Raw genomic sequence first — 23,495 nt, forward strand, 5'->3', positions numbered from 1 at the left:
TGTCTTAAACAGAGTGATGGATCTTGTATTGTGGGCTTACGAAGTGTCACTGATCTCTACCAAACATGTACGAGGTAGAGAATGCTGCCTGATCTGCGCTTTTCCAGCAACACATTTTCAGCTCTGATGTCCAGCATCTGCAGTCCTCACTTTCTCCATGTACGAAGTAGAGCCACGACAATAATAAGAGGCTGCAACAGGAGGGGGACAGGTAGCTCCATACAAAACCCGACTCCTTCTCAACAGTTTTCACATCAAAAACTGAGCGCCTTCCAGAAAAGCACCTCTATAGCCCACAACATTTTGCCCCCACAATCGTGGTATCTGGCTGTGCACTAAGAGGCGTGCAAGAGTCTGTACTGGGACCCTGAAACGCTTGGTAAAGAGTCAAATCATCTGAGCATTGAGAGCCCCACCACATTGCATGCATTTTCTATTGTTTTCTCTCTGTTCCTGACTTCCCTTGTTTTTCTTAATGAACCTGCTAAAAGTTGTTATTACACACGCCTGCACAAGCTGTGAATTGAACCCAGGCCTCTCGGTCCAAGATTCGGGATATTTTCACCGCGTCACAAAACATCGACTCGAACTTCCTTTGTCCCTTGCCTGCTCAGTCTCGCCTGAATCAACTCTGCAATTGGGAGGAAGGGGCGGAACAGGAGGACTGAGTAGCGGCCGGTCCTCCAACCAGAGTGAGTGAGGAGAGGGGACAAAGCATTCTCGGGAGTGAACGCTTCAAGATTGGTCAGAGAGCAAACTATTTTGCAGGATTGAACATTCTCACGGCATAGTGGAGCATTAAACGTCTTTCATAAATCAATGTGAGATTTTAAGAAATACTGTAGTAGAAACGTAAATCTGATAACGTACATATTTCCAATCGATTTACACAACTCGAGTAAGAAACTTCTTTTCAAGCTCCCAGAACGACTGGTAATTTGCATACCTGGCCGGTATGGTTGATTTGGACCGGACAATCTATTTGACTGTTAGACATCTCTATGACTGTAACTCGACAAAACAATTGTTAATGAATAATATTGTACCCATCAGGCTTTGCAGTTATGAATATTCTCTCTCAATTCAATGATAACCTCAGACGCACGCGCAGTTTGGTTTCAATACAGAGCATGCGCAGTGTCACATTGGTCAGGACAGAGAGAAATGGAGCTGCTTTCTCCGGCAGCGGCTGCGATCGGCTTCAGAGAGCGGCGCTCAGAGCCGGTGTGTGGGAGCCTCGCTGGGAGAAAGGAGCGGAGAGAATTCACAAATCCCGGATAAAGGTTAAAAATGACTCGAGAAAGACCCTCCAAGCCCAGGTAAAGAGGTGGCGGTCTCTGATCAGGGAAGGGGCCCAGAGTCACGGCCGCCATTTGTTTGAGGGAAGAGTGAGGAAGCTCAGGGCCGCCATCTTGAGAAGGTCAAGGTGCAGGAGGGCGGGGCTCTCGGGGTCTGTAGAACAATCAGAGGAAAGGGAAGCCCCATTGTTATTGATTAATTCCACGAACACAGCTTCACTGGGCGATCCTGCAGGAATATCCTCTCTCAGTCCTGCTGGGATGTATCACCCCATCAGAACCAGCAGCTCTCCTCCTCTCTCAGCTCCCCTTCTGTCCTTCCTGCAGCATCTGTCCCCTGGAACATTGAGCTGCCTGTCCTGTCCCTCCCTCAGCTGTTGTTTCTGTAATACCTGTGATATCCCAGTCCCATCTTAGATTACTTCACTAAAGACAGGAATTCACCCGATGGATTTTTCTTAACATCAGCAATTGTTTAATACTCCCTTACAGGTTTTTAATTACATCGTTTTTGAAGCATTTCATTCACATTCAATCATTTGCAATGGCGGGATTTAAAACTGTGTCCAGAGAACTTTTGCTGAGTTTCTGGATAAATTGCTTCACAATAATGCCCCTAGGCCGTAACTTCGTCTGCTCACAGTTTGCGCATCCCAGTACAACATGAATCAAAACCCTTTCTTTGTGCACAATTATTTGATGCTGAACTCTGGGGATGTCACTCAGTATCTCTCCTTGTGCGGTCCCTCACTGTGTGGGTCTAATTGCTGCCTCTGTCAGCGTCTCTCACTCTTGCAGCTACTCCAGATCCTGAGCCAACAGAATTCTCCACTCCAGAGAGATGAGGCAGTACAGGCCAGGAATGGAGACTGGGATTTTCCAGATCTCTGTGGGGCTCACTGCCATTTTACATGTGTAACCCTCACAAGCATCAGTCTAATTTCCCATTCTGCCTATTTCTGTGTCTTCTACAGGTACTTGAAGGAGTTACTGACTCAATAGACCTGCCAACTGCTGGTTGGGAAGATGTTTGGTCAGCCAGAGAGAAAAAGGTCAGGGAGGTCAGGAGCCTTATATAAATCCTGCCGCCAGGTAAGATTACACACAGTGCACAGAGCAAAGAGCAATGAGAGGGCTCCAAACATCAGCTAACAGGCCATGACATAGATATAGTGCTGGAGGGGGAGCAGACTCGCCTCAGGCTCAATCACCACTTCTACTTTAAGTTTTATTGTACTGAGATCGCATCGGGAGTTCCCAGTTTTCAATCCAGGCGTGTGCTGTCTTGTTGAGCACCAGGACAACAGAGGGGAAAACAGGCCTCACATGAGAGAGTGGTAATGCTGCCTGGGATCTTTCTGTTTTCTACTCCCTCTCCAACATTGTATCTATGGCTCATCTTGTGGACCAGTGTCTTCAATCATTCTAACTCCTATAACAGTTCCTATCTCTGTCATCTCCTTCCCTCTCACCAATTATTTCACATATTTGAAACCTCCAGTCCAGATGACCATCCGTATCGCTGTAACTTGCTTCAGTCTCTACAACATGCCTTGTCTCGATAGTCTCCTCCTCCAACAACTGGAGACATTGGGTCTGTTTCTGTGCTGCATTACTCTTTGTTTGATGTTTCCTAAATGGAATGAGTTGCATTTGTCTGTGTTTGGCCCATATCCCTTCCAATCTTCTCCTCTCCATGTACCTGCCCAAATGTCATTTCCATGTTGTAATTGTACTTGATTTCACCATTTCCTCTGGCAGTCCGTTCCATCTATGCACCATTCTCTGTGGAAAATGTTGCCCCTCAGCTCCCTCTTTAAATCCTTGCTCTCTCACCACATGTTTATGGCTCTAGATTTGGACTCACCTACCCTTCGCTATTCACCTTACTTAAGCCCTACATTGTTTCATACACCTTTATAAGGTCAACACGTGGCCTCCTCTGCCCAGGAGAAATATTGACGACAATGTTACAAATATCTCCAACTCATGTACTCAATGTTCTGGCCACTGATGACAAGTGTGCCAAATGCTGCTTTCCCCTCCCTGTCCCCCTGTGATGCCACTTCCAAGGAACAATGTAACTGCACCCCTTGATCTCCCTCTGTTCGACAACACTGCGCAGGTCCCTACCATTAACTGTTTTAATCCTCCCTGGTTTGCCTGAACTAAATCGAACACCTGAATTAAATCTCATCTTTCATTCCTTGTCCCACTGGCCCAGTTGATAACATCCCCTTCGATAACTATATTCCCTGCCCACTCTTCCACTAATCTTGGTATCCACAAACATGCTAACAGGGACTCCTTTTTTTCACTCAGATTGTTTATGTAAGTGGTGCAGAACAGTGGTCCCAGCACCAATCCTTACAGCACACCGCTGGTCAGAGGCCCCAGTCTGAACAACAACCCTCTCCCACCTCCCTCTGTCTCCCACTGTCATCCCATTTTGTATCCAGTTGGCGAGCTCTCCCTGATCCCTTGTGACCTAACCTTACTATCCAATGTATCATGCTACACCCTGACCAAGGGTTGCTGAAGCCAAAAACAACGTCTGTTGCTCTGCCTTCATCTATCTTCAAGTCAAATTTGTGAGGCATATTTTCCCACGCACAAAGCCATACTGGCTGCCGTAATCAGTCCTTGTCGTTCCAAATACCACCTACCTCTCAGAATGACCTCCAACAACTGACCCACCCTGATGTCTGGCTCATCAGTCTGTAGTTTCCTGGCTTCCTCTTGCAGCCTTTGTTAATTAATGACAGAACATTATAATCATAGTCAGAGAGTCAGACCACACTGTTCGGTCAATGCTAACCATACTCGAAAACTGATCTTGTCCCACCTGCCTGTACCTTGATCCTATCCCTTCAAACCTTTCCTATTCATGTACTAATCCTAATGTCTTTTAAACATTGTAATTGTCCCCACATTCACCCCTTCCTTGGGAAGTTCATTCCACACACAATCCACCCTCTGTGTAACAATGTGACCCTCACGACTTTTTTTTTAAATGTCTCTCCTCTTACACTTAAAAATGTAGCTTCTAGTCTTGAAACTCCTCTGTCCTTGGGAAAAAACCAGCTCCCATTAACTCTATCTATTCCCCTCATTATTTTATAAACTTCTACGAGGTCATCTGTCAACATTCAGGTTTCAATGAAAAAAATACCAACCTATTCAGCCTTTCTTTAGAACTTTCATAACCAGCCACATTCCAGTAAATCTCATCTGAACCCTTTCGAGCTTAATAATATCCTTCTTATAACTGGGCGACCTGAACTGGACACAGTATTCCAGAAGAGGACCCACCAATGGCCTGTATAATCTCAATGCGACTTCCCAACTCCAATATCCAAAGTAATGAAAGCAAGTGTGGCAAGTCCCTTTTTAACCATCCTGTCTCCATGTTGCAAACTTCAAAGAATTATGTACCTATACCTCGAGGTCCCTCTGTTCTACAACACTACTGAAGGTCCTACCATTAATTGGATAGGCCCTGCCTGTGTTTGTTGTACCAAATGCATTCCCTCGCATTATACAGATTGAACTCCATCGACAGTTTTTCAGCCAATCACGCATTTCATCAGGATCCCTTTGTAATCTCAGAAAACCTTCTTCACTGTCCACAATGCCACCCTCCAGTCTACCTGCCTGTCACACATGGTACAGATATCTCTGCTAGGGGCCCTACAATTTCTTCACCAGCTTCCCATAATGTCCTGAGATACATTTAATCAGGGCCTGGGGAGTTATCTACCTTTGTGGTTTAAAACCTCCAGCACCTCCTCTTCGATAATGTGGACTCATTTCAAGATATTGAGTTAGAGAGATGTACAGCACGGAAACAGATCCTTCAGACCAACTCCTGCATGATGTATCTAGTCACATTTGCCAGAATTTTGCCAATATCCCTCTAAACCCTTTTTATTCATATACCCATCATATAAAATGTATTTCTATCAGCCTGCACTATTTCCTCTGGCCGTTTATTCCATAGACTCTGCCGGAACCAGTTTTCCTTTAGGTCCCTTCGAAACGTTCCTCTCGCACTTTAAAGCTGTGCCCTGTCAGTTTGGAATTCCCCAGCCTGGGAAAAAAGACCTTGTCTATTGACCCTATCGATGACCATCATGATTTTAAAGACCTTTATCAGGTAACTCCTCAGCCTCCCATGTTCAAGTGAAAACAGCCCCAGCTTATTCAGGCTTTTCCCTGAAGAGCAAACCCTTCAACCCTGGCAGCATCCTTGTTCATTTCTTCCGAACCTTTCATGTTCCACAACATCCTCCCGATGGCATTGAGACCAGAATTGCACACAGTATTCTAATAGTAGTTAGGACAAACATGGTTTAGTCCCCCGAGCGCCCCAGTCTTTATCCACAGTAAGTTCCAAAGTGAAATATTTGTTTCGGATCCTGTAGTTGACCACATTGTTGGCTTCATTGATCATTATGGATACCTGTTTTGTCCCTCACTCTTCTTTTGCTCTTAATACACTTATAGAATCTCTTTCAATTCTCCTTAACTTCTGTGCCAAAGCTATCTTATGCTCCCTCTTTACGTTCCTGATTTCCATCCTAAGAGTATTTCTACAGCCCCGATGTTATTGAAGGGATTCACTTGAGTCAGCCAGTTATGTGCCCCCCTGTTTTCTTGACCAGAGCCTCGAAATTCAGCCAGTATTTCTTAATTCAGTCAGCATTGAGCTGCACACTAACAGGAACACGCTGGCGCTGAACGGTCCTTTTATCTTGGTTTTAAAATATTCCAATTTGCCAGACTTCCCTTTACCTGCAAATAGACTCCCAGATCTAATTTTAAAATTTATGTCTAATACTATCTTGCTCCGTGGTATAACTTGAACTTGTGGACCAGGCCTGTCCTTTTCCATCGCTATTTTCAAATTAATACAATTGTGGTGACTTTCCAAAGTGCTCCCCCACTAACACCTCAGTCCTGTTCCCTACCTTGTTTCCCAAGGGGAGGTCAGGTTTAGCCCCATTCTCCAGTTGGGCCATTTACATAATGACTGTGTACCTGTGCTGACATCTTCAGACATCTAGGGACTTGCCCACCAAGGTCCCTGTGTTCCTCAGTTCTCCAGGAGGACCTACCATTCATGATGTATACTGTTCGCTTATGAGACTCCCCACAGTGCATTACCTCACAGTGATCAGAAGTAAACTCTGTTTGCCATTCCTCTGCTCAGTTTATCATCTGATCGATATCAGACTGCAGCCTGAGACTGTCCCCCTCACTGTGGACAACGCTCTCACTTTTCATGTCATCGGTAAACCTACTAATGATTCCTTCTGCTTTCATATCCGAGATATTAATGTACATAATAACCAGCAATGGTTCCTGCACAGATCCCTGTTGTACATCTACTGGACAAAGGCTTCCTATCATAAAAACAATCCTCCACCAATTGTGGATACAATTTATCAACTTGCCTTGGATGCCATGGGCTCTTCCCTTTTGGACCAGCCTTCCATTTGGGACCTTGTCAATGACCTTAATGAACTCCATGTAACCCACATCATCTGCACTGCCCTCATCAAAATCAGAGGACAGTCCTCAAGCGAATCCATACAGACAATTCCTAATATATTCCTGTCCTTTCGAATGTTGATTCATCGTGTTCCTCAGAATTGTTTCCAATAATTTCCCTCCCCCTCCTATCAGACTATCTGCTCTGTAATTACCTGGCCCATCCCTGCTGCTCTTGAACAAAGGAACCACATTAGCGATCCTCCAGTCATTCAGCACTTCAGCTGTGGCCAGCAAAGTATTAAATATATCCGCCAGGGCCCCAGCAATCTGCTCCATTACCTCCCATAGCAGCTTGGGATATATTTGATTGTTACTGGGTATTTCTCCACCTTTTTGCCTGTGAAAATATTTAATGCCTCCTCCTCATTGATCTTAACATGTTCCTGAACCTCACCATCCCTGGCTTCAATGTCTTTCTCCTGTGTGAATACAGATGGGAAGGATTCATTGAAGACCTCACCACCTTCCTCTGGCTCCATGCACTGATTGTCCCTTTGGTTTCTAACAGGCCCCACTGCTTAGTTGGGAATTCTCTTACTCTAACTGTGCTTATTAAGTACCTTGTGGCTTATCCTTAACATTATTAGCTAAGGATATTTTGTGACCGTTGTTTGCCTGTTCATTTTTAAGGACTACAACCACCACCCCCTGCATCCACCCCATCCCCCCTGCCCCACACACTCGAGAATTTTGAATGGCTTCGTCTGTTTTTATTGCTCTGTATTTTCTTTATCAAACTCACAATATCGCTTGATCAGTATTTGCTAAATGTGCTATTTGAGCCATTCACTCCTCGCAAAACACATTTGCTCTGAATTCTCACTGCATCACATTTAACATCTCCCGTGTTCCAAATAGAGACTCCAACAAGTGTAGTTCCTTGCAGTCGAGGCTTGCCAGTCTAATGATAACGTTGAATGACAGTGATAATCTCATGATAAATGGCCTCCCCAAGTTTAGATACTTAGCTTCTGCATTACTCTTATCTTTTTCCATAATGTCTTTGAAGCTAACTGTTATGGTCTCTGTGCTCAAAAAAGCTCCTCATCTCTGTCATCTTGTCCAGAACCTATTGCCCACCCTGTCTCTAACCTTCTCGAGTCCTTACCAACCTCCCCATCTGTGCACCTTCCTCCAGCCTGGAGAGCACATGATATCACTGTAACCCTCCCCAGTCTTCACACCACTCATGCATTCACCTATTTACAATAGTGGGATTTGAACATGGCTGAGTTTCTGGATAAATAGCACAGCGATAATACCACCAGGCCATCACTTCACCTTCTCACAGGTTTCCCATCCCTGAGCACTGACACCAGAAGCAAAATGAATCAAAACCCCTTCTTTCTACGCAATGGTTTGTTACGAAATCTTCCTGCGCTCTGCTGATATCACTCAGTATCTCTCCATTTGGTATTCCTCACTGTGAGGGTTTAATTGCTGCCTCTGTCAGTGTCTCTCACTCTTCCAGCTACTCCAGATCCTGAGCCAACAGAATCCATCTATCCAGAGAGATGAAGCAGCACAGACCAGAGATGGAGATTGGGATTTTTCAGGTCAGTATGGCAATTATTACCATTCTGCATGTGTTTCCATCACCCTAATTTCAGAGACTGTCTATTTCTCTGTCTCCTGTAGGTATTTAGGAAGTTCCCGACTCAGTAGTCTTCCCAATTGCTGGGTGTCTCATCCATCACCTCATTGAAGATGGTTGGTCAGCCAGAGCGACAAAGGGCAGGGAGATCTGGAGCATTCAATAAATCCTGCAGTGAGGTAAGATCACTCACAGTGCACAGAGCAGAGAGCAATGAGATATCTCCAAACATCGGCTAACAAGACATGACACAGATACAGTGCTGGAGGGAGAGCACAGTACAGACACACCTCAGGCTTAATCACCACCCCCACTGTAAGTTTTCTTGCACTGAGACAGCATCGAGAGTTCCCAGTTTTCAATCCAGGCCTGTGCTGCCTTGGTGAGCATCTGGACAACAGAGGGGAAAGCAGGCCTCCCACGAGAGGCTTGTAACCGTGACCAGTCTAAAGAGTCCTTGCTAACTCTGCAACCCTCAGTATTGCTAACTTCATCCAGTCTCGACAACCGAGCAGAAAGCAATGAGAAGGCTCCAAACCTCTGTTAACAAGACATGACATTGATACAGTTCTGGAGGGGGAGTACAGAATATCCCCACCTCATGCACAATCACCACCCTGGCTTTACGTTCTGTTGTACTAAGACTTGCTACTCTCCAACGCTGCATCTACGGCATGTCTTGTGGACCAGTGTCTTCAATAATTTGTAACTCCTATAACAGATCCTATCTCTGTAACCTCCACCTATCCCAATCGTCCCTCCACATATTTGAAATGTACTGCATTCCAGACTACCATCCCTGTCGCTGTAACTTGCTTCAGTGTCTACAACATGCCTTATCTAAGGAATCTCCTCCTCCAATCACTGGAGACAGAGTCATAGAGCACGGAAACCGTTCCTTTGATTCAAATAGTCCATAATGACCGGAGACCCTGAACGATTCGAGTTTCCCTGCATTTGACCCAAATCCCTTCAAAGCTTCTCCTCTCCATGTACCTGGCCAAATGTCTTTTGCATGTTGTTATTGTACTTTGCTCTACCACTTCCTCTGAAAGCTCATTCCATACCTGCACCATCCTATGTGTGGTAAATATTCTCCTCCAATCCCTTTTACATCTTTCTTCGCTCCTTTCATATTTATTCCCTCTAGAACATAGAATGTGGCAGCGCAGTACAGGCTCTTTGACTCTCGATGTTGCACCAAGCTGTGGAACAAATTTGAAGCCCAAGTAGCTGACACTATTCCATTCTCGTCCATATGACTATCCAATGACCATTTAAATGCCTTTCAGGTTACCAGATCTACTCCTGTTGCTGGCAGACCTGAGGAGAGTCAATACAGTGTGTGAATAATCCTGGGACCTGAGAATGGTCAGTACAGTGTGTGAATACTCACGTGGCCTGAGAATATCAATACTGTGTCGCGTGTGATTGCCCCAATGATGTGTGAACAATCCAGTGGCCTGAGGATGGTCAATCATGTGTTAATACCCCTGTGGCCTGAGGATAGTCAATGCTGAGTGTTAGTTATCCTTTGGCCTGAGGATTGTGAACATAGATTGTGAAAAATCCTGCGGCCTGAGAATTTCAGTACTGTGTGTAAATAATCCCGTATCCTGAGAATGGCCAATATTGTGTTTGAATGATTCTTTCCTGAGGATGGTCAATACTGTGTGCGAATAATCCTGGGAACTGAGAATGCACAATACTGTGTGTGAATATTACTGTGGCCTGAGGACGGTCAATGCTGTTTGTAAATAATCCTATGGTCTGAGAATGGTCAATATAGCGTGTGAAAAATCCTGCGGCCTGAGAACTTCAATACTGTGTGTAAATAATCCTGTAGGCTCAGGATACTTAATACTGTGTGTGAATTAATCTTACTGAGTGAAGATGGTCAATACTGTGTTTGACTAATTCTCTCTTGAGGATGGTCAATACTGTATGTGAATAATCCTGGGAACTGAGGTTCGTCAATACTATGTGTGAATATTATAGTGGCTGAGGACGGTCAATGCTGTTCGTGAGTAATCCTGTGGCCTGAGGATGGTCAATACTGTGTGAATAATCCTGAGGCCTGAGAATATTCTATTCTGTGTGTAAATAAACCTGTGGCCTGAGGATGGTAAATACTGTGTGCTAATAATCCGGTGTCCTGAGGATGATCAATACTATTAGTGGGCAGCACGTTGGCACAGTGGTTAGCACTGCTGCCTCACAGCGCCAGAGACCCAGGTTCAATTCCTGCCTCAGGCGACTGACCGTATGGAGTTTGCACTTTCTCCCCGTGTCTGCGTGGGTTTCCTCTGGATGCTCCGGTTTCCTCTCACAGTCCAAAGATGTGCAGGTCAGGTGAATTGGCCATGCTAAATTGTCCATTGGTGTTAGGTGTAGGGGTATGGGTGGGTTGCGCTTCGGCGGGTCGGTGTGGACTTGTTGGACCGAAGGGCCTGTTTCCACACTGTAATGTAATCGAATCAAATGTTTGTGAATAATTGTTTGGCCTGAGAATATTCAATAATGTGTGTGAATAATCCTGTGGCCTGAGAATATTCAACACTGTTTGTGAACAATCCTGTGGCCAGAGGATTGGAAATACTCTATGAATATTCCTGTGGCCTGAGGACAGTCAATACTGTGTGTGAATAGTCCAGTGATCTGGGAATGGGAAATAATATGTGTGAATAATCCTATATCCTGAGGATGGTCGATACTGTGTTTGAATAATTCTCTCTTGAGGATGGTCAATACTGTATGTGAATAATCCTGGGAACTGAGGTTCGTCAGTACTATGTGTGAATATTATAGTGGCTGAGGACGGTCAATGCTGTTCGTGAATAATCCTGTGGCCTGAGGATGGTCAATACTGTGTCTGACTAATCCTGTAGTCACTGAAGTGTTGTTTTTTTGATTAGCAACTGGTTGATCCTCTCCCTCATATGTCCCTCCACATTGCTGCAAACCCCTCCAGCTGCAGCAATCCGTACTGGCTTTGTAACACTGTTCAGGCCCTGATGACTCTCTGTAACACTCTCAGCACATTCGTCTCTCCCTGATCCTGTCGTGTCATTAAACGCTGACAATGATTCCCCTTCCCACAGCCCTCCCCCTGCTAGCAGACCCTTTGCAATCTCTTTAAAACTTACTCCTAAAACACACTCTCACTTTAGGATTTTAAGTACTTTTGGTGACCTTCTCCACCTCATAATTTACTATGATCCATTTTGTTCTGAGTGAGGGACCGGTGGGAATTTCTTGCTGAGGATTTGTCTGTTTCAATGAAATGTTCTTTTGTTGTGTGTTTTACACTGTTCTTTCAAACGTTTTCCACTGTTCGTTTACAGACACATATTTCAGTCCGTTGAGCCTGTTAACCTTAGTCAGTTCTACTGTCAAACTTATGTGATTGGCTATTTTTGTTTCTAGTTGTAGCTTGGCCTTTCTGTGATTCACTGAAATGCTTTAAATTAATTTAAATTGCACGTTATCGCAATTTCCCAGAGGATCTCTCCAGGTGACGTCACTCATTCTATAAGTTTCATCTCACAACTATTTACCTGAGACATTTACATCCCTCGCCAGTTGCACAGTGTGTTATTCAAAGAAACACCAAAAACAATCTCTTTACTCCCCTCCCAATATCACACTTATCTGTGTGATTGTCCCAGATGATGCGAATATTGAACTTTCCCAAAATTATCACAATACATTTGTTTAAAAAATTCCAATGAATTCCTGGTTAATGCAGTGATGAGCAATGAAATGCTTTTCTGTGGCTAAAACTGTTCTGCTGCTTGTGTCCTTGGCAAGTACTGGCCAGAATTTGACTACTGGCTGACTCTACTTCATGATCTGAGGCCAAATGATTTCTCTGTAATGCTGTTGTTATCCATTATTGTTAGGATTGCCCATTTCGCCTGAGTTTCTGCAAGGTTGTGGATCATTGAATATTTATGTTCCATCTTTTGTTCGCCCGGAAACCATGTCTCCCTGGTGTCTAAATCTCTTTTAACTTTGGGTCACAAATCCATCTCCCTTATTGATGAGACTTTGTCCATTCCAAAAAAAAATTTGCTCTTTCCCACAACTTCCTGTCAAAAACCGATTCACTGTTGTGCGACTTGAGTTAAACTTTGTCCCATCCTGTCCCCTTCTGCTTGTCTTCAGCCACATTCCCATGCTGTTCTGATGTGTCACCTTTTCTCTTTGGATTTGGAAAACTCCTTTCACCTGAACCCTGTCCCTGCATCCTCTGGGTCAGTTTAAAGCCCTGTCCATAAACCTACCAACATTATTGGCCAGGACACTGGTTCCAGTACAGTTCCAGTGGGACCATCCGAATGGATTATTTATTAAATCAGGTATGGGATGTGGGTGTCTCTGGCTGACCAGCCTTTCTTGCCCAACCCGAGCTGACCTTGAGCTGAGTAACTTGCTCAACCATTTCAGAGGGTCATTGAGAGGCAAACACTTTGCTGTGAGTATGTCGTGCAGACCACGAGAGGATGGACAGATGTCTTTCTAAAAGGACAAATGTTTGGATATTTTGTACATCATCAGTGGTTTTATACTTATTTATGGATTATTATTATTTTAAAAACTATTGATTTCAAATGTCTCCATTTCAGATGGTGGGATTCAAATCTGCCTCCCCTGAAGATTAGCTGAGGTTTTGGATACATTGTGTAGCAATAATACCACGAGGGCATCACTTCACCTGCCCACAGGTTGCTCATCCCAGAGCACTGATACCAGAGCACCATGAAGCTAAACCCATTCTTCCGACTCAGTTGTGTGATGCGGACATCTTCCAGCAATCTTGGGCTCTTAATTGATATCGCTCCATTTTCCAGATCTCTGTGGGGCTCATTGCCATTCTCTATGTGTAACCCTCACTACATCAGTCTAATTTCCAATTTTGTCTATTCCTCTGTCTCCTCTTGGTACTTAGGAAGGTCCTGACACAATAGACTTCCCAACTGCTGGGTGTCTCGTCCATCACCACATTGATGATGTTTGGTCAGCCAGAGAGACCAAGGGCAGGGAGATCTGGAACCTTCAACAAATCCAGTAGTGAGGTAATATCACCTACAGTGCACAGAACAAAGAACAACAAGAGGGCTCCAAACATTGGCTAACAAGACATGACATAGATAGTGTTGGAGTGGAGGCACAGTACAGCCACAACACATGCTCAATCACCACCCCTACTTTAAGTTTTGTTGTACTAAGACTCACTACTCTGCACAATTGTATCTATGGCATGTCTTGTGGTCCAGTGTCTTCAATAATTTGTAATTCCTATAACCGTTCCTGTCCCTGTAACCTCCTCCCTTCCTGATGGTCCCTCCACATATTTGAAACGTACTGCATTCCAAACTACCATCTCCCTATCTCAGTGTCTACAACATGCCTTCTCTCGGTAATCTCCTCCTCTTTAACTGGATAGAGTCATGCACCACAGAAATGGTTCCTTCGATCCAACCAGTCCATGCAGACCAGAGTCCCTGAATGAGATGCATTTCCTTGCATTTGACCCATATCCCTTCAAACCTTCTCCTCTCCATGTAATTGCCCAAATGTCTTTTACATGTTCTCATTGTACTTTTCTCTACCACTTCCCCCGGAAGCTCATTCCATACCTGCACCATCCTCTGTGTGTAAAATGTTCTCCTCCAATTTCTTTAAAGTCTTTCTCTTTCATTTCATATTTATGTCCTCTAGAACATAGAACATGACAATGCACTGCAGGCCCTTCGGCCCTCAATTTTGTGTTAATTTCTGGAACCAATCTGAAGCCCAACTAACTGACGCTATTCCAGTCTCATCCATATGCCTATCCAGTGACCATTTAAATGCTCTTAAAGTTGGTGAGTCTACTACTGTTGCAGGCTCTGCATTCCACGCCCCTACTGCTTTGAGTTAAGTGGCTACCTCTGACATCTGTCCTACATCTATCACCCTTCAATTTAAAGCCTCTGCTAGGCATTGCCTTCCAAGGGAAAAGGCTCTCAACCCATCTTAGATTATCTTAGATGTCTCGATTAATTCGCCTCAAACATCTTCTCTCGAACAAAAACAGCTTCAAGTCCCTCAGCCTTTTCTTGTAATATCTTCCCTCCAGAACAAGTAACATCCCAGTAAATCTCCTCTGAATCCTTTCCAAAGCTTACATATCCTTCCTGTAATGTAGTGACCTGAACTGTACACGATACCCCAGGTGTGGCCACCCGTGAGTTTTGTACAGCTGTGGCATGATCTCATTGTTCCGAAACTCACTCCCTCTCCTAATAAAAGCTAACACACCAAATGCCTTCTGAACGAACTTATCAACTTGAGTGGCAATTTTCAGGGATCAGTGTACGTGGACATAGAGATCTCTCTGTTTTTCTACACTACCAAGAAACTTACCATTAGCCCAGTACTCTGTGTTCCAGTTACTCCTTCCAAAGTGAATCATCTCACACTTTTCTGTATTAAACTCCATTTGTGAACTTTCAGTCCAGCTGTGCAGCTTATCTATGCCTCTCTCTAACCTACAACATCCTGCATCACTATTCGCAACTCTACCAACCTTAGTATCATCCGCAACTTTACTAACCCATCCTTCAATGCCCTCATCCAGGCCATTTATATCAATGACAAGCAACAGTGGATCCAAAACAAGATCGTGGCGTTACCCCACTAGTAACTGAATTCCAGGATGAATATTTCCCATCAACCACGACTCTCTGTCTTCTTTCATTGAGCTACTTTCTGATCCAAACTGCAAAATTACCAACAATTTTGTTCTGATTTGGAGATGCTGGTGTTGGACTGGGGTGTATAAAGTTAAAAATCACACAACACCAGGTTATAGACCAACAGGTTTAACTGGAAGCACACAAGCTTTCAGAGCGATGCTTCTTCATCAGGTGATTGTTCCAATTACAATCACCTGATGAAGGAGCGTCGCTCCGAAAGCGAGTGTGTTTCCAATTAAACCTGTTGGACTATAACCTGGTGTTGTGTGATTTTCAACAATTGTGTTGGTATTGACCTCTGTATTGTCTGCAATAGCTTACCGTGGGGAACGTTAACAAATCCAAAAACACCACATCAACTGCTTTACCCTCATCCACTTCTTTGGTCACCTTCTCAAAGAACTCAGGTTTGCGATGCACGACCTACCCTTCAGAAAACCATGTTGACTATCCCTCATCAATTTATTCATCTCCAGATGGTTACAATTCCTATCTGTTATAAGCCTTTCCAACACTTTACCCAGAATCAAAGTAATGCTCACAGCTCTATAATTACCAGGGTTTTCTCTATTTCCCTTCTTGGACAAGGGGACAATATTTGGATCCTCCATCCTTCTGGCACTATCTCTGTAGACAATAACAACATAAAGATCAAACCCAAAGACGTAGCAGTCGCCTCCCTGGCTTCCCAGAGAATATGAGGATAAATCCTATCCAGCCCAGGGGAGTTAGCTAGCTTTACACTTTGCAGAATTGCTAACACCTCCTTCTTCTGTAGTTCAATCCCTTCTAGTTATGAACTCCACTACCCTGGGGTAAAGACGTTGGCTAATCAACTTACCTGTAACCATCATTGTTTTATAAACCTTTATGAGGTCACCTCTCAGCCATCTCCGCCCAGTGGAAATACAAAGAATGATGATATATGTATTTCTGTTAACGTTCCCAACACTACTTTGCCACAATGTACTGGGATACACTTGTTCAAGACCTGGGGCTTTCTCTACCTTTGTGTTTTAAGACCTCCAGTACTAGGTCTTCTGTAATGGGGACTTTGTACAAGACATCACGGTTTCTTTCCCTTTGTTTCCTAGTCTTTGTCCACAGTATGTTCTGACATGAAATATTCATTTCGGGTCTCGCCCATCTCCTGTGGTTCCACATTTGGATGGCCTCACTGATCTTTCGGGGACCCTTTTGTCTGTCCAGTTGCTTTTTTGTCCTTGTGTGCTGTGGAAAATTCTTTTGCATTCTCCTTAAACTTATGTGCCAAATCTATCTCACCCTCACTCCCCCCCTCCCCCCAACGACACCACCCCGCCCAATGTTGCTTTCCAGCTTATCCAGCCTCTCGGATTTTGTCAAACCCTCCAGTATCAGTAACGTCTTCGTCAATCTTTGCTCCATTTACAGCATCAGTAAATGCTTCTTAAATCGCGAGGATCAGAATTCTACGCAGCGTTCCAAAGCTGTGCTGTCTATCCCTAAACAATCCTTGCCTTTGCAAATGCATGTAATTCCTGTTCAGCGGAATCGCTTCCAACAACGTATGCATCACTGACATCAAGCTAATTGGCGTTGATGTCCCTGGCTTTTCCTCACAGCCTTTCCTGAGGACTGGCAAAATATTAGCCACCCTCCAGGCTTCCAGCTCATCACCTGTGGCTGTCAGTGATAGACAAATCTCTTTATGGGACCCCACAATTTCTTCCTGAGTTTCCCACAATATCCAGGGATATACTTGATTAGCTCCCAGGGATTTGTCTACCATTTATGCATTTAAAAACCTCCAGCACCTCCTGTTCTATTATGCGGACTCTTTTGAAGACATCACTGTTTATTTCCCTGAGTTGCCCAGTTTTTCCTCACAGTAAGTTGAAAAGTGAAATTTTCATTTAGGATCTCAGCCATCTCTTCTGGTTCCACACTTGGTTGGCCCCATTAAACCATATTCAATCCGTGTTTAATGTTCTGTTGTTAATATGCTTGTACTTTCCTCAGTTTGATCTGCCAGAGCTTTCTGTGGTCCTCTTTGGCCCCACGTGATCTCTCACTTAAGTGTATTACTTCACCCGTAGTGTTCTTGAAGGGATTCCCTTAATCCAGCTGGCTATACGTGACACCTGGCCCCTTTTTCTGGACCAGAACCTGTATATCACCAGTCATCCAGTGTTTCTCACTTGCATCAGCATTATCCTTCACACGAACAGGAATATGCTGGCACTGAACTCTCATTTTATCTCTCTTTTGAACGCTTCCCACCTGCCTGACGTCCCTTTACCTGCAAATAGCCTCCACAAGCGATTGTTAAAAGCTCTTGACTCATATCTTCTGGATTCAGGCAAGGCCAGTTTTGATCATTAACTTGTGGACCAGCCATGTTCTTTTCCATCACTATTTTCAAACTAATACGATTGTTGTGACTTTTCCAAAGTGTTCCCCTACTAACACCTCTGTCCCTTTCCCTTACTTGTTTCCCAAGGGGAGGTCCGGTTTTACCCCTTCCTGCAGTCTGACCATTTCCATTCTGACTGGGACAATTTTCTTGAACGTGCCTAACGAATCCCTCCCATCCAACCTCCAAACACTCTGGCAGTCCCAGCCTAGGTTTGGAAAATTAAAATCCCCGACCATTACAACCCTATCCTTCTTACAGATATCTGAGATTGCCTGAAATATTTACTGCTCAATTTCCCGCTGACTATTGAGGGCCTGTAGTGCAGTCATATCAAAGTGATGACCAATTCTCATTTCTCATTTCCACCATTAGCCAATACCAACCTGCTGGACAGACATAACAGACAGCAGGACGGTGAACCTATCAACAAAGACGGCATACTTAAACAACTGGACCTGTGCCTCACAACACACTTCACATTCAACAACCAAATATACGAACAAATCAACGGAACACCCATGGGCTCACCGATCTCTGGACCCATAGCATAAGCAGTAATGCAAAGGTTAAAACAAACAGTCTTACCACAAATACAACCCAAACTCTGGGTCAGATACGTGGATGACACCTTTGTAATAATTAAAAACACAGAAATAGAGAACACACACCAGATCATCAATGCCACACTCACAGGAATCTGATTCACTAGAGAGGAAGAAAAGGACAACCAACTCCCCTTCCTAGACGTGATGGTACAGAGAACACCGAACGGAGAATTCACCACAAAGGTTTACAGGAAAGCCACACACACAGACCAAGTCCTAAACTATGAAAGCAACCACCCCAACACACAAACGAAGTTGCATCAGGACACTATTCAATAGGGCCACAACACACTGCAGCACACCAGAACTGCAAAAAGAGGAAGAGGAACACCTATGCAAGGTATTTGCCAAAAACGGATACCCTCGCAATTTCATCAACAGATGCCAAAGGGAGAGACAACGGAAAAAGGACATGCCGCAACCCAAAGGACTAGCCACACTACCATACATCAGGAGCATTTCTGAACTGACAGCCAGACTACTGCGACCACTAGGACTCATAACAGCACACAAACCAACAGCCACGCTCAGACAACAACTCACCAGAACGAAGGACCCGATACCCAACATGAGAAAAACTAATGTAGTGTACAAAATCCCATGCAAGGACTGCACAAAACACTACATCGGACAAACAGGAAGACAGTTAACGATCCGTATGCATGAACACCAACTAGCCACGAAACGACACGACCAGCTATCCTTAGTAGCCACACACACAGACGACAAGCAACATGAATTCGACTGGGACAACACTACCATTATAGGGCAAGCCAAACAGAGAACAGCCAGGGAATTCCTAGAGGCATGGCACTCATCCACAGACTCTATCAACAAACACATCGACCTGGACCCAATATTCCGGCCACTACAGCAGACAGCTCGAACTGACAACTGGAAGCGGCAGAGACAGGCCACTATAAATGCCGGAGGAAACAGCACAGAAGCGCTTCACAGGAGGCTCCCAAGCACTGAGGATATCACCTAGACAGGGGACGAAACATTTGCAAGACAAATTCCCAGCTCGGCAAACAGAACCACAACAGAGGCTGAATAGGCTGGGGCTATTTTCTCTGGAGATTCAAAGACTGATAGGTGACTTCATGGAGATTTATAAAATCACGAGGGGTGTGAATAAGGTGGGCAGCGGGTCCTATTTCCTCAGGTTAGGTCGGTTCAAAACTAGAGCACCTGGGTTGAAGTTGAGAGGGGAAACATTTAAAAGGGATCTCAATGGCAACGTTTTCAAGCTGAGTGTGACGTGTGTATGGGAGGGGCTACCAGATGAAGTAGTGGAGGCTGATAAAATCACAACATTTAAAAGGCTTCCAATTGGGTACATGAATAGGAAGGGTTTTGATGGATACAGGCCAATAGACGGTAAATGGTAATCCATTAGTTTAGGATTCCTTGTTGGCACGGACGAATTGGACTGAAGGTCTGTTTCTTTGATCTCAATAAATTAAGATGCATTCCTCTATTTTGTGGAGAGCTAGCTGAAGCACAGATAATTATCCTTGGAGCTGAGAAGGTGAAGCAGTGATTTCGATCTGAAGCAGATTTGGTTCCAAGGTCTTGAATTTGCACAGAGAGAGAGGAATTGTGAACACTGTCACAATTTTTAGTAACTACTTTCAAGTAATTGGCAAATAATACAAGGTGAAAATGTGAACACTATTTTACTCAGTAAGTTCTGAGATCTGGAACAGTCTGAACGACACAGATTCAGCAGGTATTCTGAAACAGACTTGGAATTTTACTTTTTCAGGAAAGATTTGGGGGGCTATGGGCACAAGGCAGGGGACTTGGGACAGATTTGCAGCATCTCCAGAGGGAGAGAGTACAGCCCCAATGGGCTGAATAGCCCCCAGGCCCTTTGCTCTTTGATACTGCCCCATTCACTGTGAATGATGAATCTCATCCCAGGGCAGAGAGAGGGATCAGCCCTCCGCTCTTATCACAATGGGGCCCGGCTGATTGACGGCAGCTCCAGACCAATGGGAGGAGAATCTGTGTGGTCCTGCAGCCAAAGGGATTGAATGAGGGGTGTGGCCAGCAAGACAACACCTGTCCATGAGCTGTGCAGGTGCAGTGTCACTGTTTGGGGTTGGGAGAGACAGCAGAGACTGGGACAGAGGCTGTGGGACCTGAATTACCAACTCCCGGTAAATTAGAACCAAAAGAACTGTGAAAGATGTAAATCAGAAACAACAACCAGGAGGTTCTGGAAAAGCTCAGCAGGTCTGGCAGTATCTGTGCTGAGAAATCAGAGTTAAAGTTTCAGACTCAGTGTCCCTTCCTCAGAACAGATGTTACTGAGAAAAAAATGTCAGTTTATGTGCAGAAGTTAGTGTGGGGGGAGGATAAAAGGAGGAAAGGATAGGTGGGGATAGAGTGAGAAGAACGGTTGGGTAAAGGAGTGGATAACGTTCTGGCTGGGGGAGGGTGATGAGCTGTTAATGGAGACTGTTAGTGTCTAACCATAGGTAGTGTGTAATGGCAGGCTGTGAGAACGAGGCCTGGTGTGTGGGGTAGGGGGCTACGACATGAGGTTGTTAACTTATGGTTAGCCACTAACTGTCTCCATTGTAAGCTGTTGCCAACCTATATCACTCCACGATTGGAGCTGCCGAGGACATAAACCTTTGGAATATCTTCCCTAACCCCCTCTGTCCGCTTTAATGATGTATCTAAAAATTGTTCTCTTTAATCAACATTTCCATCATTCCTGAAGCATTTTAGGAGATTTGTCAATGTGAAAGGCCCCATACAATGCAGGTAGTTGTTGTTATTGTCTGACATCAGGAGAAACAGGGATGAGCCCTCTCTCTCTCTCTCTCTCTCAAACCTGATGAACAGCAGCAAAATCAGGAAGCACTGAGCATGCTCCAGCCCACAATGGGCCTCGGATTATTGATGTCAGCGCAGGACCAATAAGAGTGGGGGAACAGGGGCTAGAGGTGCTGGTTGGTCCTTCAATCAATCGGAGTGAATGAGGAGCGGGACAATACTCAACCACGTGATAAACTTCACTGACAGCACACTGTTGTTGTGACCAAGGCATTGGAAATGTGTGAAGGTGAAGGGCAGGGGAAAGGAAAGACCTATTGACCCGGAAGAGAAGGAAATTTTCATGGTATGGGATGAGAGGTTTTACAGAACTTAGTGCACGTTGTAAAACACAAATTTCAAAATCCAAATTCTGCACCATTTTCCCTCCCTATAATTCATTTTGCACTCCCTCAAATATCAACTGTGTTTCTCCCTCCACAGATACCAGTGATCAGTGCCAAAGCCCCATTGCCTGTGGAGAAGGTGATGTTTGACTTCCTTGTACAGCTGCAGTTCGTGTGGTGAAGATGCTCCCACAATGTGGTTGGGTAAGAGCTGTTATAGATTATTCACTCAGTAACATTGAAGAGTTGACAATGAATGTGCAAATCAACAACAGTTTGTTTTTTTATCATGCTATAATTCCACAGAAATACTATTGAGAACTTCTGACATGAGGCCACAGATGGGGATATTAGGTCAGGTGACCAAAAGAATTGCCAAATAAGCAGGTTTTCAGGAGTACCTTAAAGGTGGAAAGCAGGTCTGAGGGGGTTAGGGTGGGAATTCCAAACCGTGTCGCCTTGGCAACAGTAGAAACAGCCAGACAGGTGAAGCAATGAATAAACACATCGTTGGGAGTCTGAAAGAAAATGAGTTGTCGGGATCGCACAGGTTGTGTGGTGCAGGGAGACAGGGATGTTCACAGCCAGGAATTACATCAAGGGTGAGAATTTTAAATTGTTGCTTGTTAATAGGAGCCTTTTGATGGATCAACAAGTTTTGGTCCAAGTGAGCACTTGGGCAGTCGGGTTTTAGATACTCTTGAGATTACATGTAAGTTGAATGTGGGAGGCTGGCCAGGACTGTGTTTGGATAATGAAGTCTGGAGATAACACTGGGATGGACGAGTATTTCAGTAAATGAGCTGAGACCAGGGTGGAGTTGGGTGATGTCACTGATGTAGGAATAGTGCTTTTGGAGTTGGGCTGCTCCTCCTCCTCATCACTCCCCCTCCCCAATTCACAGATATTGTTCCTTGTTCTGGCTGTCTGTCTTTTCTGGTTATGTCCTTCTCTCCCATTCTGCTACAAATTAATATTTGACCCCACCGTTTATGCAAAAACCTACTCCATCCCGACTCTCCCTTTCCTTTCTGAATTCCTTGTATTTGGTGTCCCTTAAGGATCTCTCCTTGGTCCCTCCTGTTTCTCACCTACATACTGCCAGGAGGTGATATTGTCCAAAAGCACCGTGTTAGGTTTAACATGTACATTGACAATGCCCAGCTCTCCCTCCCCATCATCCCTCTCCATTACTAAGTTATCAAACTGCTCATCACACTCCCGCTACGCGATTGGCTGCAATTTCCTGCAACGGAACGTTGCAATGGTTAAACCCATTGCCTTCAGTTGCTATTACAAATTACTTTCCCTTACTGCTGAGCCCCTCCCTCTCCCTGGGAACTGTCTGAGGCAGAACTACACTCTTGACAATATTGCTCTCATATCTGACCCCAAGGTGACCTTCTGATCAGATATCTACACAATCACAAACACCAGGAATTCCAATCTCTTAAAATGTTGTTTGTCTCCACCTCACCCCAGCTCCATTGCTACTGAAACCCCTGACCTGTGTCGGTGTTGCCTTAAACTTGACGAATCCAAAACAGAACCTGTGATTCCACGACTATCCCAGAATCTGGTTCCAGACTCCCTCATGATGGGAAACATCCTCTCAGTATTTACCCTGTCAAACTCCTTAAGAATCCGACATGTTACAATGAGATCCCCTCTCATTCTTCCCAAATCCAGTGAGTAGAGTCCCAACTTCTTCAGCATTTTCTTAAAAGATAATCCCTGCAAACCAGGGTTCATCCCAGTCAAACTTCTGTGAAATGCCTCTGATGAAATGACGTATTTCCTTAAATAAAGGGACCAAAACGTCTGTCATTACTCCAGATGTGGTCTCACTCGCACTTTATAAAGTTCCTCTGAGGTATATACTCCAAACCACTCCCTTTAATCCTGCACAGATGTTATTGGAAATGCTCAGCAGGTCATGCAGCATCTGTGAAGAAAAATCAGTTAAAGTTTCGGGTCTGGTCACCCTTCCTCAGATACGTTAACTCTAATTTCTTTTCACAGATGCTGCTAGACCTGCTGAACCTTTCCAGAAACTTCTTTCTCTTCCTGGTTTACAGCATCTTCAGTTTGTTCAGTTTTCATATCCTTTAATCTTGCCATCTGT

The 23,495-nt window shown here is 44.5% G+C and overlaps 1 long non-coding RNA gene across 3 annotated transcripts in view; it reads left to right on the forward strand.

The window, feature by feature from the left end:
* The first annotated feature begins 1,162 nt into the window (after window positions 1–1,162).
* The window catches only part of LOC140489151 (uncharacterized), a 31,919-nt gene continuing 9,586 nt past the window's right edge, over window positions 1,163–23,495 (forward strand). Inside the window, exons 1-6 of one of the 3 annotated variants that reach the window (XR_011963104.1) lie at window positions 1,163–1,319; window positions 2,273–2,390; window positions 8,326–8,627; window positions 13,400–13,526; window positions 17,962–19,289; window positions 21,468–21,574. This is a non-coding gene — a long non-coding RNA (uncharacterized lncRNA). Of the gene's footprint in view, window positions 1,320–2,272; window positions 2,391–8,325; window positions 8,628–9,740; window positions 9,820–13,399; window positions 13,527–17,961; window positions 19,290–21,467; window positions 21,575–23,495 lie in introns of all 3 variants that reach the window. The other 2 variants (XR_011963105.1, XR_011963103.1) reach the window with 2 other exon arrangements.

The sequence above is a fragment of the Chiloscyllium punctatum genome, chromosome 18 (genome assembly GCF_047496795.1).
Source record: "Chiloscyllium punctatum isolate Juve2018m chromosome 18, sChiPun1.3, whole genome shotgun sequence".
Taxonomy (NCBI): Eukaryota; Metazoa; Chordata; class Chondrichthyes; order Orectolobiformes; family Hemiscylliidae; genus Chiloscyllium; species Chiloscyllium punctatum.